Source organism: Physeter macrocephalus, chromosome 4 (genome assembly GCF_002837175.3).
Source record: "Physeter macrocephalus isolate SW-GA chromosome 4, ASM283717v5, whole genome shotgun sequence".
NCBI lineage: Eukaryota > Metazoa > Chordata > Mammalia > Artiodactyla > Physeteridae > Physeter > Physeter macrocephalus.
The window spans coordinates 144,992,090-145,005,333 of record NC_041217.1 but is presented as its reverse complement, the minus strand read 5'-3'; the positions used below and the strand labels follow the sequence as shown (position 1 = coordinate 145,005,333).

At 48.4% G+C, this 13,244-nt stretch overlaps 1 long non-coding RNA gene across 2 annotated transcripts in view; it reads right to left on the bottom strand.

Annotated features, from left to right (window-relative positions):
- Positions 1-12,259, bottom strand: part of LOC114486027 (uncharacterized) — a 23,876-nt gene extending 11,617 nt beyond the window's left edge. Inside the window, exons 1-2 of one of the 2 annotated variants that reach the window (XR_008616991.1) lie at positions 12,166-12,259; positions 11,173-11,343 (exon numbers count right to left, since the gene is read on the bottom strand). This is a non-coding gene — a long non-coding RNA (uncharacterized lncRNA). The remainder of the gene's footprint in view (positions 1-11,172; positions 11,344-12,165) is intronic. The other variant, XR_008616992.1, reaches the window with a different exon arrangement.
- Positions 12,260-13,244: the final 985 nt, after the last annotated feature.

The following is a 13,244-nucleotide window of genomic DNA, read 5'->3' as shown; positions in this document are numbered from 1 at the left end:
AATGAGAGGCCCACGTACCGCAAAAAAAAAAAAAAAAAAAAAAAAAGACGTTCACCCAATACCCGCCCTGTAGTCTTGGGGAACAGCCATAGCACCCAGGCCATCCAGGTCTCAGGAGGGAACATCCAAACCAAAAGAAGAAGTTAGAGAAAGCTGACTGGACAGTGAGGGGGAGGGTGCTCCAGACAGAATGTGAGTGTGAGCAAAGGCTGGGAGGCAGGAGAGCAAGTAGGGTCACACCCAGGGGACAGAGATGGGAGGAGGAGGGAGGGAGGGTGTTGACAGAGGGGCTGGAGAGGAAGCAGGGGCCCGAGAACCTTGGAATCAGAGAACCAGAGAATCAAACAACTTTGAGGCTCCAGGCTCCTGGTCCCAAATCCAGGAGCCACTGACCAGAAGGCAGCCAACAGCCCATCTGTAGCTCCAGAAAGACCTAGAGGCACATGGACCGTAACTGGAAATGCAGAAGGACCTGCAATCCCTAGGTGGATAGACAGCTATATAAGGATGGGATGAGGATGAGATACCATTGTAGGGATGGCCATCATCTTCCAAGCACTCCTGTGGGCCAATTGTTTTACATCCCTGAGAGATAGGGGGCATCGTGCCTATTTTACACGAGGAAATTGGAAACCGAGGTTTGGAGGAATTAAGCCATTTGTGTCAAGGCACCTGGCTGGTAGGTGGTAAGGCTGGGATATGGCCTCAGCCTGCCTGATCCCAAAGCTTGGGCCCTTATGTACACATTGTGCACATTCGGATGAACTTGGAAACTGTAACCCAGAGACCCACTATTGGTCAGAAGACAGGGCAACTGGAGACCACTGCCCAGCACCGTGTTTATCGCACATGGTGCCCAGTCAGTCAACACTGAGGGACTAAACGGCCTCCCAATGGCTTCCCTGGCCTTCCTGAAACTCACGTCTATTCCTCCATCATCTCCAGGTACCTCAACCCTAGGAATTCTTCCAGGAAACACCATAGGATCATCCTCCAGTGAGGTGGCAAGGGCTTGTCACTGAAAGCAGAGGCAAGTGCCTTGGGAGAGGCTTGGAGACATGACTAGTGAAGTTCCTTCCTGGGCTGCCTTGGGAATCTCCATCACTCTGCCACCCAAGAACCCACCCTGGATCCCCACCGCCTCTCTCGCCAAGACTCAGTGCTTTTCCAGCTGTGGCTTATGGCCCCCAGTTTATAGCATCAAGGGGCTCTACTCCAGCTGAACAGGCCTCTCTATGGCTTCTTTAGGTTCCCTCTTCCTACCCCCATGCTGCCTCTGATTTCTCCTCTTAATGCCATTTTTCAAGGCAGAGGTCAGCGCCCATCTTCCAGGAATCTGTCCTAACTGTTCAGGGACAACAGAGACCAGAAACACCCTGGACACTCACCATCTGGGCCCTTCCCTGGGGTCCTTAAATTATTCCACCTTAATGGCCTCATAGTACCTAAATTAACCCAGCTTTCACTAGGCGCTTTCTTTGGGGGACAGCTCAGGGAGGAGGGTGGGGTCCTGCCCTTGAAGAGCTGACAGGCAGCGAGGGCAGAGGTATAGGTGAAAAATTAAAAGGCAGCATGAACAAGAACCGTGTCCTTGAAGACGAGTGACCTTAGGAAGGTGGGAATCCAGCAGCTTGGGTGTGGGTGGTGAAGCCAGGCAGACCCAGGTATGAATCTCCTCTCTGGAACTTTCTGGGTATGTGACCTCACGCAGGTAACTTTACCTCTCAGGGTTTCAATTTCCTTATCTATCAAAGAGGAGTATTCTGAGAATTAAATAAGAGGTTGCTAGTGTACAGCAGGGTGACTATAATTAATAATACTCTATTGTATATTTGAAAGTGACTAAGAGAGCAGATCTTAAAAGTTCTCATCACAAGAAAAAGAAAATTTGTAACTGTGTGGTGATCAATATTAACTAGACTTATGGTGATCATTTCACAATATATACATGTATCAAATCATTATGTCGTACACATGAAATTAATATGTCAATTATATCTCATAAAAAAGGGAAAAAAGAAAATTAGTGAAAGGAATTATAACTAAATATGCTGCAAACGTTGAAAGATAAAAGGATATTATAACAAATTTCTGCACATAAATATAAAAATGTGGATGAAATGAGCAAATTACAATTTGCCCAAACTGACTCAAAAAAATTAAAATATCTAGGTAGCTCTACAGTCACAAACTATTTTAAATCTGTACTTTAAAAATTCTCTTCCGGGCTTCCCTGGTGGCGCAGTGGTTGAGAGTCCGCCTGCCGATGCAGGGGACGTGGGTTCGTGCCCCGGTCCGGGAGGATCCCACATGCCGCGGAGCGGCCTGACCCGTGGGCCATGGCTGCTGGGCCTGCGTGTCTGGAGCCTGTGCTCCGCGACGGGAGAGGCCACAGGGGTGAGAGGCCCGCTGTACCCCCCCCAGAAAAAAAAATTCTCTTCCCGTAAAAGAGAATCCAGACCCAGAGTCTTTACTGAAGGAATAAGTAATTTCAGTCTTACAGGGCTGTTTCAAAATAGAGAAAAAGAGGGAATATTCCCAACTTACCATATGAAGCTATCATAAACACGGTATCGAAACCTGAAATGAACAGTATGAGAAAGGATAATTATAGGCCAATTTAACATAGAGGTAAAAATTCTAAATAATAAAAAGCTGAATGCAGAAATGTATAAAAAGGATAATCCATTATGACCAAGTTGGATTTATCTTAGTCGTGCAAAGATGATCTGACATACAAAAATGTTTAATGTAATTTGCCATATAAACAGATTAAAGAAGAACGGTGTGCTCATCTCATTAGATGCAGAAAAGGTATTTAATAAAATTTAACAGCCGTTCATGATTGAAAAGTGAAAAGCTTTTTAGCAAATTAGGAATAAAAGAACACTTCCTTAACCTGAAAAAGATGACCTGTCATTCTATTAAGACTGAGAACAGTTCTATTCACAAGTGCTAATTGGCTTACTTTTTCTCAGTTAATTGATATATTTAACTAGAACCACCTGGAAGCAGTGACTTAATCCAGAGGAGTGAGTCTAAGGATAGGAATTTCTAGGACTACTGTCGAGAGGCAGAGGAAATGTTTTTGGCAAGCCTTGCAGTGCTCTTCAAATCTCCTTAATATGCATAGATTGTTGCTTATGTATTTTCATTCGTCCAATGAATACTTATACTTATTTGATATAAAAAAACACAACAAAATGTCAAACATATTGTACATGGATGCCTTATGTACATTGTACAATGCACATGTACATTGTACATGTACAATGTGTATTGATCATAGATCATATGTACATTGATCATAGATCATATGTACATTGATCTATAATCCTCAGAATGATGATAAAAAGTTTATCCTTGAATTAGAAAAAAATCTAAAGGATGAATTTCCAGAATCTCTATGTGGTAGGATTACAGGTAAATTTTATTTTCTTATTAGAGCTGCTCCTTCATTTAGTAAACAAATATTTATTGAACAACATACCTATTAGGTGCAAGATACTATGCTAGGTCCTGGAATGAAAAAGAAATATAGAAAATAGGAGTGTGGATTATGGTGCCAGACCATGGCTCTGCTAGGCTCTGCTACCCATTAGCTGTGCAGTCTTGGGTAAATTGCTTAACTTCTTTGCTCCTCAGTTTGCCCATCTGTAAAATGGGGATTTAAAAAAAAGAAAAGAAAAGAAGATGCATATCAATTACCTGGCCTATAGTATCTGAACAAAAATAGCAACTATTATTATTACCTGGAAGGAAAAAGCAACATGTAGCAAAAAAGAGAGAAAGAGTTGAAATGCTCTCAGTGCTCAGAGAAGCAGGTGAGAGGATATCAGAGACAGGGGAAGGATGAAGGAAGGCTTCCTGGAGGAGGAAGATTCGAAGCTGTGCCTTGAAATCTAAGTATTTCCACAAGCAAATAAGAGGTGGAAGGCATTCCAGGTAGAGTGCACAGCCTGAGCAAAGGCCCAGAGATGAGAAAGTGTTTGGGTTAAAGGCACTAACTACTCTGGTGGAGATGAAGCACAGGGTCCATTCCAGAGGCTTTACTGTGCTCCACACTAAATGTTGTGAGGCAGCCACTCTTCTCCCCTCAGTTTCGCCATCTGTAGAATGAGGCCGCTGGAGTCAGTCACCCCTGGGCCCCCAGGCCCTCCAACACATTTCATTGTACAGTGTCCAATCTCCCGGACTCCTAAACGCTTCCACATGTCAACCCTGACCTGGCTCTTATCTTTGCCTGCAGAACACAGCCAGCCAGCCCTGCTTCCGGGCCTTGGACAGCCTCCCTACAGTCCCGGAGCAAACAGCTATTCTAGGGCCACCAGTCATGTGGCCCCCGTTCCAACAGAAACACAACACCCAGGGTGGTGGGCCCTATGCAAACATTCACCTCACTTCCCTCCTCGGGCCTCGGTAGTGCCTGAGGATGATGTGGGTTTATTTGGGGTCTGCAGAATGCAAAGAATGTTGTCATTCCCAGGGAACTCCGAGTCCCGAGTCCCGTTCGCACTGCTTATTCTGGCTCCTCTCCGTGGATGCTGCAGACGTTGTTGTCTCTTACTTCCAAAGGCTCCCAGTTCCAAGAGAGGTTTTATGTTTCAGAGAAATGAAGTAAGTGCCTAAAGGGGCAGTGGCATCTTTAACTGCTGGAGCAGAGGGCTGAGCAGGGCTGAAGGTTTAAGCTGTGTCATTCCCCTCATGGGCCCGGGACCCCACTCCCGCAGATGTCAGGCATTTGCTTTTTCAACCTGGAATCTGAGAATTCTATGATCTTCAAACTAATGGAATTTGGGGCTACCAGGACCTTAAGAACTGTAGAATCTTAGACATCCTAGAACCATGAAATTCTAGAATCTCAGAGTCAGAATCATTGTGTCCAGGGAAGATACAGGTTCCACCACTGCCTAGCTGTGTAACTTTGGGCAAGTTATTTAACACCTCTGTACCTCCATTTCCTCATCTATAAAGTGGAGTAATAATGGTACCTACTTCCCAGGGTTATCAGGTTGAATTAATATGTTAATATGTCATATGTTAACGTGCGTAAAGCACCATAGAAGTGAGGCCTATAGTTCTAAGATCACACTGCAGGGCAGATCCCTGGCCTTCCCTTCTAGAAGTTTCCTCATTCAACCACACCACCTCTCAAGATAACTAAGAAGGAACCAGCCTTGGGACCAGATACACCCTTCAGTGATGGCACCACCCTCACAATAGGTACTCTGCTGTGGAGAATTTCTACGCAACAGACAGGTTTCCCATGACCCAAAAAATACAATGGGCAGAACCATGTTTCCTCCTGGAACAAGGAGTATTTGGCAGGTGGAATCAGTGAAAAGCTCTGGGATCATTTTCTATGCTCAGTGGGTTGACTGGGCTCAGCTGGGTGGTTCTTCTGCCCCACATGATGTCGGCTGGGGCTGCAGACTTCAGGGGGCTCAACTGGGCTGGAATATCCAAGATGGCTCACTTGTATGTCTGGCATTTTGGCAGGGATGGCTGGAAGGCTGGACCCCGCTGAGACACTCGGGCATCTGGGCCTCTCTCACCCCATGTAGTTTCAGGGCCTCTCCCTCCCCAGGTGGCTTCTCCACGTAGTGTTTCTATCAGGGTAGCCAGACTTCTTAGATCACAGCTCAGGGAGCTCAAAAGGACATGAGTGGAAGTTGCCAGGACTTCTTAAAGCTTGGGCCAGTGAAATAGGGAGAATTCTAAGATGGCCCCCAAGATTCCCACCCACAAGTGCACATGCTCTGTGTAATCCCTTCCCCTTAAGTGTGAGCGGGACCTGAAAATAGGGGAAAGTCACTCTGTTGGTTAGGTTACGTTATATGGCAAATGCAATGGCATAGATTATGTTACACTATGTAAGATGCCATCATAGCAAACTGGAGAGAGAATCTCCTGCTGCCTTTGAAGAACCGAGCTGCCACATTGAGAGAGGGCCATGCTGCTAGGACTTGAGAGCAGCCTGTAGGAGCTTAGACAGACCTCTGGCCGAGAGCCAGCAAGACAATGAGGACCTCAGGCCTACAGCCACAAAGACCTGAATGCTCCCAAGAGTATTCAGGAAGAGGACCAACCCCAAGCCTCAGATGAGGTCACAGCCCCAGCCAACACCTTGCTTTCAGCCTGGTGAGACCCTGAGCAGAGAACCCAGCTACACCATGCCTGGACCTACAGAAATGTGAGCTAATAAATGGGTTTTGTCTGAAGGCTCCAAGTTTGTGGTAATTTGTTACACAGAAGTAGACCTTCTAGCCAGAACTGGCAGAGCATCACCTCCACTACTCTATTGGTCAGAGGAGTCACAGGGCCAGCCCAGGTCATTGTGAATGGGGGCCACACAGGCTGTGAATATCAGGAAGCATGCTTCATCTGGGGATATCTTTGGATATAAATGAGTATATCAATTGTAATCAAGTATAATCAATACTTGGATAATCAGTTATACAAGTATAATCAATTCCCTGAGGCCTAGATCCCACCTGGGCCCAGAACAGATCCCTGTGTCTGGCTACCAAGTTTCTGGAAGGCAAGGTGTACTCCCATGGTGGGTAAACTGTTTTAGTGGAAGTTGCATTTGATATCTCACCTGCCTCCCTCTTGCTGAAATGTCAGCCTGTTTTATATCAATGGAAATCAAGCATGTTCTAACTAGAAGGGTTCACAACAGTCATCTCAATTTACAGTGAGGGTCTCTAGAGGGAAGGGATTTTCCTAGGTCCCACAGCAAACCAGAGACTAGGGTCAGAAACCAGGTGTCTGGACTCCCAGCCTACGACTGCCTCCATTCAGCTTTCATTTTGATGCTGAGTACATCATTCTCTCCTCTCTCCCCAAAGGAAAGGCACGGATTTCGCCTTGGCCCTCCCCCTCTCCTGGGCCCCGCACTGTCCTGGCCCCTTGGGGCTTCTGAGACTCACCGTTTTTACTCCCCTGGATCTGAGTGTTTAAGAAGAGAACACAAGAGTCACCAGGAACTGAATCCCACCAGGCCTTCCCCTCCAGAAGAGGACCAGTGGGGTGGAAAACATCCCCACACAGCCCACCCAAGGACCAGAGCTTGGGAGGGCAGGGTGTGCACCAGGGGCTGGTTTCCACACCGTGAACTGGTGTGACTCCTCCCCGACCCACCCTGAGATCTTAGGCCAGTCATACTCTGTCCCCATTCTGTTTACTCACTGTAAATGAGGACAGTGCCCTGCCAGGTGAGGGGAGCTAAGTGAATGCCCTTTGAGGACCACAAGGGTTGACTTCCTGGGCAGAGCTTTTCCAAAAGAAACCTCAGCTCTGCTTCTTGATGAACCATCCTTCTTTCTCCAGCTAAGGGCCCAAGCCTCCCATGATTCCAGTCCTGGTCCATATCCTTCCCTTTCTCCAGTGGAAACAGGAAGCCAAGGGCCAGGGCCTCCATCCCTAGGAATCCCCAAGAATTTCTATCCTTGCCCAAATGTCACCTCCTCAGAGAAGTCTTCCCAATGTCCCTATCTAAAATAGCATCTTCCTTCCTGATCTGTCCTCTTCTGAGTTGTTTTTTTTTAATGGTGTTTATTACTATCTGAAATTATATTGGGCATTTATTTGTTTACTTGTTTATCATCTGTTTCCTACACTAAATGATAAATAAGGATCTGTTATTCACCACCATATGTGAAGAGTTAGACAGATAATAATGCTCAAAAAGCATCTCTTGAACCAAAGAATGAATGAATGGAATCAGTACAAAACTTCAGTGTTGGTCCAGTGGGGGAAATCACGTCTAAGAAACCAGTTTGTAAAGTGAAGAAAATAATATGCAGGAAGCCCAACCTGAACAGCACACCCACACTGGCCCCTCTCTCCTCTGGCCCCTGGCTGCACTTAGAGGCTGAACCCCTCGCCCAACACTGATGTACAAATGGCTGAGCCAGTGCCTTCATTGTTGATGTCTTGGAATGGGTAAACTCTGTAGATGTAAGTCTAGTCTCTCTCCCAAGCTCATTGAGAGCATATTCATCTTTGTGTCCCTCAGAGTGTCTAAAACGTGCCATTTGGGTGACCATCCCTCGATGAATTAATGAATGAGTGAATAAGTGAATGAGTCAACTAAATGGGTGGATGAATAGGTGAATGATGGATGGCTATTAGAGTGGTGGTGGATGGATGGAGAGATGAAGAAATAGAAAAAAGGAGGGAAGAGTAGATGTATTGATTGATGGATGGATGATGAGTGGAGAATAGGTGAATGAATGGATGAATGATGAAGAAATGGATAGATGGATGAGTGTATGGTTAATGGATGATGGTGGGAATGGGTGGATGGATGGATGGATGATGGGTAAGTTAGTAGACAAATTTGACTTACTGTGTCTCAGAATCTCCAAAGTCATGGAACAGAGGAAGCAGATTTGCTTGTGGACCTATAGGAAAGAGTTCAGATCCCTAAATCAAAGCTACAGAAAAACAGGTTTCAGCTCATTCGGAGGTAGAATCTTCCTGTCCTAGAGATATGCAATAGAAAATAGGCACCCCACCCCCATCAAGGGGCTGGGGCAGGCAAGAATCTAGATCCTAATTGGGAGGTTGGGCTAGTGACTCCTTCCTTCAGATGGAAAAATGATATGGTTCTAGAGAAATCAGAAGTGAACTCCTCCATCATCCAGATTTGGTGAAGGCTGGTCCCTCATCCTCTAACCCGAACCTTGGGGATTCTCTATCTTGATACCTCTCCTAGGGCTGAGGACAGAGTCAATAACAGCTGGGCTACCTGGGCACTTATAAGGCATACTCCTAACAACACCCATGAGGTTGGAATTGCTTCTCACCCCACATCTGTCTGCTTTTTCCACTTGTCTTGGCTGGCTTATAGGCAAGAATACTAAAGTCTCAGAATCTTAAAAAACAGAGACCAACTGTGTAGCCTTAAACAAGTTATTATCCTCTCTGATCTTCAATGGCATCATGTGTAAAACAGAGATAACAATGTCTTCCTACAGAGTTGCTGGGAAAATTAAATGAAAGAATTACATAATGTGCAGTGCTAGGCACATTGAAAGCCCTTGATAAATAATACTGAAACTGGTATTGGTTTTCGCATTGATGTCAGTATTCAAATCCATATCTACATTTGTATTCGTATTTATGAGAAATATTATCATAGTATATCATAGTATTACATGTATTATTTACTATTGCCATAGACTCATAAATCTAGGACCACAGATTTACAGATTGAAATAACAGATTATCAGAATCTGACCATCTCAGAAGTTTAGAACTTTAGAATTACTAAACCTCAGAGCCATGGACAGTTCATTTAAGCAACTCTCAGAAAAGGCAGGACCTGGGACTTCCCTGGTCCACAGTGGTTAAGAATCTGCCTGCCAATGCAGGGGACACGGGTTCAAGCCCTGGTCCAGGAAGATCCCACATGCCGTAGAGCAACTAAGCCCGTGCGCCACAGCTACTGAGCCTGTGCTCTAGAGCCCGTGAGCCACAACTACGGAGCCCGCGTGCCACAACTACTGAAGCCTGCACACCTAGAGCCTGTGCCTCACAAGAAAAGCCATCGCAATGAGAAGCCCGTGCAACTGCGACGAAGAGTAGCCCCTGCTCGCCACAACTAGAGAAAGCCCACACTCAGCAAGGAAGACCCAACGCAGCCAAAAATAAATAAAAAAGAAAAGGCAGGACCTCTGAGGTCACGAGACCAGCCACACCAACCTGCCTCTACCCAGGACAGATGCCTCCCTCTGGTGTCCACCCCACATCTCCAAGTCAAAACACCTTCTGAGCCCACCTTGGGGTGCCTGGCTGGACTCCTTGGCCCTGTATTCCTATTCTTGGACAACTCAGAATCCCAGGAATTTGCGGCCACAGTAGTGTGGGCCTGAGATTGGGCCCGGGGGATGATGAAATATGGAAGCTCCCAGAGTTGGGCCTGGTGGGGAAGGCCACATTTTCTGTGTCATGTTCTATTGCACGCCAATCAATTACAGTGCGCCCTATATAAACACATCACGAGGGCTTTGACAGGGGGCCGGGGTGAAGTTGGGTGTCGGGGTAAAACAGGGGATAATAAAATCACTGGAGATTTATTTCTCTAAATTGGAAACTTCATGCTTACACCTGACTAAATCATCAGGCTGAAATTGGAGCCGACTCCCACGGAAAACACATGTAACCTTATCCCATCTTTGTTTAACGGCGACCCATCAAGCTGCCTGATGGATTCTGCAGATGCGGCCAGCGTCCTCCTCTGGCTCCTTGAATTCTGGGGGCCTCCATCAGACCTGTCTTCACTGTGCCCACCCTGCTCTTGTTGCTCTTCCAGGGCTGGCCTCTCCTACAGGCGGGTGTCCATGTGGGTCTTCTTTGCTTCCATGCCTGCGAGTACCCCATCTGTGTACCTAAGACCCCTCTACCTAAGACCCTCCTTTTCCGTGAAGCCATTCTCCCTGAGAAGAGAAGCAATGTTGAATAAGAGGAGAGGCAGCTGTGACATCAAGGAACGTGCATTAGGCTAGAAGTTGTTCCAATTATGGTTCTATGATAAAATCCCTTTATCTGTCGGGGTCCAATGACTTTGCTCCTTCCTTTTATCCTGTCTCTTCTCTCACAGAACTTTTAGGAGGATTTGATGAGCTAATGTGTTAAAAGTGCTGTATGATTTACAAACTGAACGGCCTGTATTAGTATCTAATTTTCCATGTGACTCACGAAGCACTGCACATGGTACCAGCAGGCTGTGAGTCATCCTCCCGCCGTGTTAAAGAGTTTCCCCTCTACCAGGAGCGACCAGTCCGGGCTGGGACGAAGAATCGAGAGGGTATCTACTCAGTAAGCAGCCTCTGTGTGCTGGACACTGGGTTAGTGCCACTCATACAGTATTTCACATGATTCCCACATCCTAGATCAGAGTTATACCCAGTCCAAAGATGATGAAAATCAGGTATCAGAGGGGCTAGCTACCTTCCCAAACTTTACTGTCTCAGCTGAGACAGTAACCAGCATGTCAGTCTAGGTTCGCCTGACTCCAGAGCTCATCAAAATGTATGACAAGTGCGCTGCGAGCCCGGAGGGAGAAAAGATGGGCAGTGTGTTTCAGGGCTCAATACGGGCCCTCCCCCTCTCCCAGACCCCCCCTTCAAGTCCATAAATTCTTCCACACACAAACACACTCACCCGAGTGCACACCGCAGGTGGTCAGTGGCTGGGAGGCTGAGGGCTGAGGCTCCCTGCTCAGAACAGGACTCCAGGCTCACACCTCCACCATGGCCCTTTTGGTGGAGCTGGGGAGGTTGGGGGGGCAGGAGGAGCCCCTGTGTGTCATTTTCGGCGGCAGTCAGCAGAGCCCTGCAAAGTGCAAGATGGCTTTTTTAGCCCAGCATAAGGATCTAGTTAAAAACCAATAAATCAGCAGTGAAATGTGCATAGCAGCCTTCTCCGTAAAATCAACATGGCTTGCTCCTCTGCAGGGAGCCCTCTGACCGCCAGGACTGAAGCCTGGGCCTCAGGCAGAGCCCTCCTTCGTCCCACAGGGATCTTTGGGGAGAGGGGTCTCCACTCTCCCCTGAGAAGAGGAGAGCCAGGCAACCTGGGTCCTGCCTGGGAGGCGCCTACACTTGAGACATCCCCTTTCTAGACGCAGAGATCAAGAAAGTGATCAAGAAAGTGATCAGAGCCGGCCCCAAACAGCCCTCCGCCTCCTCCACACGGCTCCCGCCCTGACACAGAAAATCGAATTATGAGATGAATGGGTTTGGGAGTGGATGAGAAGGGCGAGCCCCAGGGCGTCTCCCCAGCGCAAAATACAGAAAGCCATCTGCAGGGAGGGGCTCGCGACCCCTCGGGAAGCCGTACCCCGGCGACCTCCGCGAGGATGGGCGCCCCGGCCTCCCCGCGCCCAGGCCAGCCCCAGGCGGGGCGTGGGGATTGCGGGAGGCCCCAGATCGCCCTCAGGACGGTATTTAATATCTGTAAAACTGCCACTCGGGCAGCCAAGGTAAACAGCGTCCCTGGCAGTTCAAAGGTGAGCGAGTTTGAATGTTTCCCCTTTGCCTGAAAGGAATCCGTGCCGGGCCTGTGGCAGCGGGCCCCCGGGAGGCCCGGCCCCCCGCGCCGCCAGCCCACGGCATCTGTGCACACAGAGGCGGCGTCTCCCACGCAAATACTCACAATTTCTCATTAAAACTTACGACTGTGTCAACAGCGCGGGCTGGGCCCCTAATCTGGAAAAGACATTTCGCCACCCCGCCAGCCGGCCAGCCGCCCGTCCCACGCCCGGAGCCCGAGCCCGGCCGCAGCCAGCTCCGCTCATCTCTCCGCGCGCCCCCGCCCGGCCGAGAGCGCTGCCCACGGGGACCCTGCGCCCCGGCTTCCAGCCCAGGGGATAGCGCTGGCCCCGACACTTCCGCCTGGCTTGGGCTCGGAAAGAGCTTTCTCCCAGCGGGGCTTCGCTTTGGAGTCAGTTAAATAACGCAGCGCCCAGCTGCACCCCGCACGGCATCTCCCCAGACCTGTTCCCAGGGGTTCCCTTCTGCTCCTGACGGGAAGATTTAGCTTAACCCCCGCCCCACATGCCACGGCAGAGCTGGCACACCTGAGATGTGAACACAGGGACCTCAAGGCCCTCGGCCAGGGAGGTGGGAAGCCCCTGGGCAGGGGTGCAGGATAAGGAAGGATGAACTCCAGTCTCGGTGGGTCTAGACATACCGACTCCAGTGCAAGAGCGAAATCAGAGAAACACTTGGGAGTAAAAAGAGTCCACCCTGGGTTCAAATCCCAGCTCTGACACTTGGGATACCTCCCTTTCCTCCACTATGAAATGCGGTCAATAATAGAAAGTTGATACCTGTTCCCACATACTCCAGCTCCTGGCACAGCTAAGCACTCCACACACAGTAGTTATTCATTCAGGCAACCTATGTTTGTTAAGGCATGTACAGTCCTATGTACAGTCATGAACAAAACAGCTGACAGTCTGGGGAAAACAGGCAAGCAGTTACAACAAAAGAGCCTGAGTGTTATGAAAGCGGGCATAGAAAATGCCAAGTGGGTGCCCAAGGCAGGGGTCCCAGAGGAAAGGATAGATACACTGTGACTGAAAGGTGAGGAGTGGCAAAGGCAGCAGTGGAAGATAGTCTAGAAGAAACAGCCTGTGCAAAGGCCAGGAGGCAAGAGACAGCATATGATCACTGGTGAAGGCACCGAGACAGAAATGAGGATGATGGAGAGGGACTGGGGGAGTGTAACAC